The sequence below is a fragment of the Brienomyrus brachyistius genome, chromosome 2 (assembly GCF_023856365.1).
Source record: "Brienomyrus brachyistius isolate T26 chromosome 2, BBRACH_0.4, whole genome shotgun sequence".
Lineage (NCBI taxonomy): Eukaryota > Metazoa > Chordata > Actinopteri > Osteoglossiformes > Mormyridae > Brienomyrus > Brienomyrus brachyistius.
Genome location: NC_064534.1, coordinates 24,914,914 through 24,920,487, shown reverse-complemented (window position 1 = coordinate 24,920,487; position 5,574 = coordinate 24,914,914). Strand labels below are relative to the sequence as shown.

At 40.1% G+C, this 5,574-nt stretch overlaps 1 long non-coding RNA gene across 1 annotated transcript; it reads right to left on the bottom strand.

Moving 5' to 3' along the window:
- Positions 1-302: 302 nt before the first annotated feature.
- On the bottom strand, positions 303-718 carry LOC125712795 (uncharacterized). Its single transcript, XR_007383402.1, has 3 exons — positions 648-718; positions 500-573; positions 303-425 (listed from the first exon to the last, which is right to left on the bottom strand). It is a non-coding gene; the product is annotated as an uncharacterized LOC125712795 (long non-coding RNA).
- Between the last annotated feature and the right edge of the window lie 4,856 nt (positions 719-5,574).

Here is a 5,574-nt window from a genome sequence, read left to right as displayed (position 1 = left end):
CTCAGCTGGAAACTTCATTGATTCCAGATGGAGATATTCCTACCCACTAGCCAGACACACTTTTTCTTTAATGCAATGATGGCTGTCCCCCCACTGAATGTTGACAAGACAAAGGAGCTGGTGGTGGACTTCAGTAGGAGGCAGCAGAGGGCCTACACTCTCCTCACCATCAACCGATCCCTAATGGAGAAGCTGAGGGGTTTTAAATATATGGGTGTCTGTGGACCTGACATGGACTGTTCACATCCAAATCCAGTCCAAAAGGGCTAAGCAGCACCTCACACCCTGATGTGTATTGTGCTCTTGTACCCCCAGGCCATAAGGCTTCTGAACCTGGACATGCCACTGCACCTCACACCCTGATGTACACTGTGCTCTTGTACCCCCAGGCCATAAGGCTTCTGAACCTGGACATGCCACTGCACCTCACACCCTGATGTACATTGTGCTCTTGTACCCCCAGACCATAAGGCTTCTGAACCTGGACATGCCACTGCACCTCACACCCTGATGTACACTGTGCTCTTGTACCCCCAGGCCATAAGGCTTCTGAACCTGGACATGCCACTGCACCTCACACCCTGATGTACATTGTGCTCTTGTACCCCCAGACCATAAGGCTTCTGAACCTGGACATGCCACTGCACCTCACACCCTGATGTACACTGTGCTCTTGTACCCCTCACCATATCCGCACTGTCACACTGGTCACTTTTTTATGTCTGTGTTACTTCATTTTGAACATACTTCTTTGCTTGCATTTTAGCTTTCTGCAGTTTAACCTTAGCATAATTGGATTTTTAAGTTGCACTGTCTACAAAAGAGCGGTTCAGGATGCATTTCGTGTTGTACTTTGTATTACTATGTACAGTATGTGACAATTAAAGAATCTTGAATCTTGATCCCATCAGATCAGAGGAGTAACTGTGATCACAACCCCCTTGTAACCCCGTAAACCAAATAAAATGTGACTCTAAATTATTTTAAGTTCGGAATTGTTTTAGAGCGTATGATTCTTCTTGGCTAAGGGACTCCAGAGCAGCTACAAACTGACACAGTATCCATTTTGTAAATTCAGGCTTGGGCGCCATTTCAGTGTGTCTGATTGGTTTAGTTCAGTGGCTGCAAGTCCGTTGTTGTTTGGTCAGTTCAGCTCAGATGAATTCATCCGTGTTTAACAACTCATGAGTGGAAGTCTATATTCCTTGCTCATGTTGGTAATTATGAGCTTGTAATTCCAGGTGTCAAAAAGTTTCTTTATATTCTAGATATCTTAATCATATACTGTACCTCAATAATACTCTGATCTAGTTCCCAGATGATATGCAAAGAACATCCAGTCGGTGCTTATCCAGTACTTTCAGAATCGCTTCTATGTAAAACATCAAAAATCTGAATTCTACATTAGTCACTTCCTCTCCTAAAAGATAAAGGTGGATCCCCTAACTCACCAGCTAATGTGCCACATTTCTTGGTTTTTGCAATTTCTTAGGCACATTATTAGCTGGTTTATTTCCTGTACCATCTCCTTAAAGGAACACTATGGCAGAGTATCTAATCCCCACAGACTTAGATAGTGTCCAAGGAGCTCATGATACTCTTTAGATTAGCTCTGATTCTTAAGTATCCCAGTTCTTTTAAGCCCTTTGTAGTGAAGCTTGGGGTAGCTCATGTGCTTTTCCTTTCTCATTGTTTTTCCCAAGCAAAGAGACGTTATATTACTACAACATTTTGGCAGTGAGGTTAGCCCTATAGGAACAGAGACACTTGCTTGAGGGTGCAAACCATCTTGCAATGACTGCAAAGTCTTCCTGAAGCCTACAGACTAATTCTATTGCACAGCCTAACCTTAGCAATGAAAATCGCTCAAGTACTATTCCATCTAGCACTTCATTTTATGGGATCCCTGATGATTTAGTGAGGATTTCCACAGACCAAGAAATAGATTTTTTTTGCCCTGAACTAGATTTTCAGCCGCTCTCTTAACCTCTTTTTTATGTTATCAAACTCCCTGTTGCTTCTACATCTTCTAAGGAGCAACAACCTGTAGGCAATATATTATCTGCCACATTTTTACTTTGTTTTCCAAAGCCGTATCTGTTATATAAGACCATGTGGTAAATACGGGAATAAATGTAGATCTATGTATAAAAGGACATGCAAATTTTAAATCAAATACATTGACAGTGGTCATGTGGAATCAGTAAATAATCAACAAATCATCAGATTTGATATTTTAAAAACGTAACGAAATATTTAACTGAGGAGCATTGGTATCAAGTTATTACATAGAGATGCACCAGTATAATGCTATAATGCTCATATATAATCTATATAACCTATGCTTTACAACGCAGTATAATTTGATTTAGACACTGGAATGCTGGAGACAACAGTGTTATATGAAAAAAAAAAAGACATTTCCTTTGTACACACAGATTTTATTATTGTATAACCACACTGGGCAGGAATCTTTTTTATTATTCATATGCTTATAAAATATGAAATATATGCAACCATGCGTCAGATTGATGTGTAGACCTGTTGCACCTTGTATTAAGCACTAATTACGACTTTATATAACACATGCCAAGAATGTACCAAAATGGACCAAAAATGTGTTTGTGTAACACCACTGCAGGGTTAACTAGCTCCCAGCTTTCACACTTACTGTACGGCCCGTCGGCGGCCTCTGTGCATTAAGGAGTGCTAATTATGGCATAAAAATGTTCCAGGAGAAAATGAAATCAATGTTTCCAAACATTAAAGAACTTTATTTGTTCATAAAACCACTAAAATAAAAATATGAATGAATTTTGACTGCCATCTTAAAATGTGCACTGTCTGTTTTATATACTGTAAATAAAAAAGCAGTCAGTGCTCAAGGTATGCTGAACTTGGTGCCTGTTGCTCAGTAAAAGTCCAATAATCGACATTATCATTGTTCCTTACTTAAAAAAATACAAGCTAAACTGCCTAAACATATCAAAAACACTCTGCGTCTTTGACAGCATCAATTTTTGGGATTTTAATATGTAAACTAAGGGTGTAACAGTAAACGCTACATTATCCAATCAATCGGTAAGCCCCAATGCTAGGGATACAATTCATATGATATTATACAACAGCAGATGGCATAAATTATCTGCCTCCTGGCTAAAATTAGCCGCATTATTCAAACGTGATCGATGTCGTTTCAGCAATATCATGTTGTATGAGCGGTGATCCCACATACTTTTGACGACAGGCTGAGAGAAGGTAATGCCATGGGGTTGGTCAGCGGCCGCCATTCTTTGTACTGCACTGCGCTTATCTTTAAATGGTGTAAATTAGCATGTGTATTTCTGTATTAACTGCATGTTAATTGTACATGTGGTGTAACCCTTCAATGTCTGAAATGCGTGCCTTTTGTTAGCATGTAACTGTGAGTGTCAGGTCTCATTTGATGAGGCTGCAGTGGATGTATCCTTGATGCTTGGGGAAGAACAAGAAAACATCTGGGCATCTATACTGTACCATCCTCTATACTTTTGTGTTTAGTATTGGAACTGTTCTTTGGCGATGGAAGATGACATAATACGGGTACATGAGAACACAAGTACTGTCAAATCACCCTCAGTCCCCCAATCCGTTTGTTAAGTCTGATGCAACTCATGACATAAAACTGTGTCGGGGGCCAAACAAACCACAGTGAAGGACCTCGTTATATGATCACCATACCTTCTTTCTTTAGAAAGGCATTGTTAAGGGGGAAAAGGTGCCTAACTGCTTTTAATTCAAGTTTAAATTGGGGAGGGGATATTCAGTTCATGTAATCGAAACAGAGCGATGAATGAGTTCAGTACACACAATGACATGAAATAACACATTTCTTAACAGGGGCATAATTCCAAAAAAACATTGTTAATTGAGACTGTGGGTTTGCTATGGCTAACGCATCAATCATGGTTGCAGTCCACCATAAATTGGCGCTTTGGGAATATTTTGGTTTTGTAATAAATTACAGCAACACTGGAGAGAGCAACTGATGAAATCAAGGCAGTCCAGCTGTCTTGCCGAATTCAGATATGATGACGAAAAGACATGAGACTGCATCATCTGAGCATGTGTACGACCAGAACGGAGCAAAGCAGAAACAACATCTGCCTTGGCATTCAAGCAAATTCTGCTACAGATAGGTGACCATACTCAGCAGTGGAGAACAGAAGATTTAGTTAATTATGATTCTTATGATGGTGTCAGTTTTTAAATTTATATATTTTTTTACAAAGCGCAAATAAGCATGTCTTGTTATTCAGGCACTACAATGGACACATTGCCTCTTTTCCTAATCCTGTTTGCAGTTTTAATAATAATTACAGAACAAATTATGTTTTCACTGCTGTGCCGGAATTGCCCCAAACCAAGAACCCAAAATTTGGAGTGAACCATGAATTTTGTGTACCATTATATCCCAGTGCTAAAAATTAAATATTGTGAGAGAGGCTATTTCGGCTGGAAATTTTTTTCTAAAACTTTGATACAAAGTCAGAAATGGAATGCAGAAGAAAAAAAAACTACATTTGAACGCACGTAAGGCTTTTATTTATACTTCATTTGTCATTTTCCATACTGGTCAGCTGGCCTTGCAATAGGAGAAAGCCTGGCTGTAATTGAACGCTATGACCGATTTGCATAAAATTTGTGTCAAGTCTTCTTAAGACCCTTGTTGATAAAACTAATATTTCAGATTTTCAAATCCATAAACAGAATGAAGTTATTGGCATGGAGGTTGCAAGAATCAACTTTCACAGAAAGAACTTTTCACACAAAGAAACTGTCCTGTTCAAGGGTTATTTACCAGCAAAAACAACACTTTTAGTCATTGTTTTTTGTTTTTTTTTCCGTTAACATCTCGTGACTGTCCTGATTAAAACGAGCCATCAAGCCCTAGTTTGTGATTGTTGGAGAGACCAGAAATCAGCCCAGAGCTTGAGGCTCAGGGCTCTGAAGAAGCTGTGGTACTATCTGCTAGGCCAGTCCTTCATCCTTGCTATGTGGATGGTCAGGACCTGGACGCTGTCCCCTGTGATTCTTGGTGGTTCCTAGACCTACAGGAGTACTGCTGTAAAGTCCCTCACCAAGCTGGCCAATAAAATGGAGATGCCAACAGACAGCCCAACTGCAGTGGTCCTCTGGTGCACAGATCAATCTCCCACACACACCACGGCTCATTGTCTGTACTCTCAACACCTCTGGTTGGTTCATTTATTTTTTATTTTACTGTATCTACTATGCTTGTGCATTAATGGGTCAATGCATGTTCTGACCACCCATGCTGTATTCCTACATTTTACATTTACAGGATTTGGCAGACGCCCTTAGCCAGAGCGACTTACATAAGTACATATTCCTTTCTTACCAACATGTCCAGATGGTGCTCATGATGGGAAACATCTGAGCTGGAGTCCTGGTTGAGTCCCATGGAAGGGGAACATTGTGGATGTGACTGATGAACTGCACAATCGGGTGTGTAGACTTCAATCTGCACCCTGTACAGACTGGCATGGAGAATCAACTCATTGATGGACATTA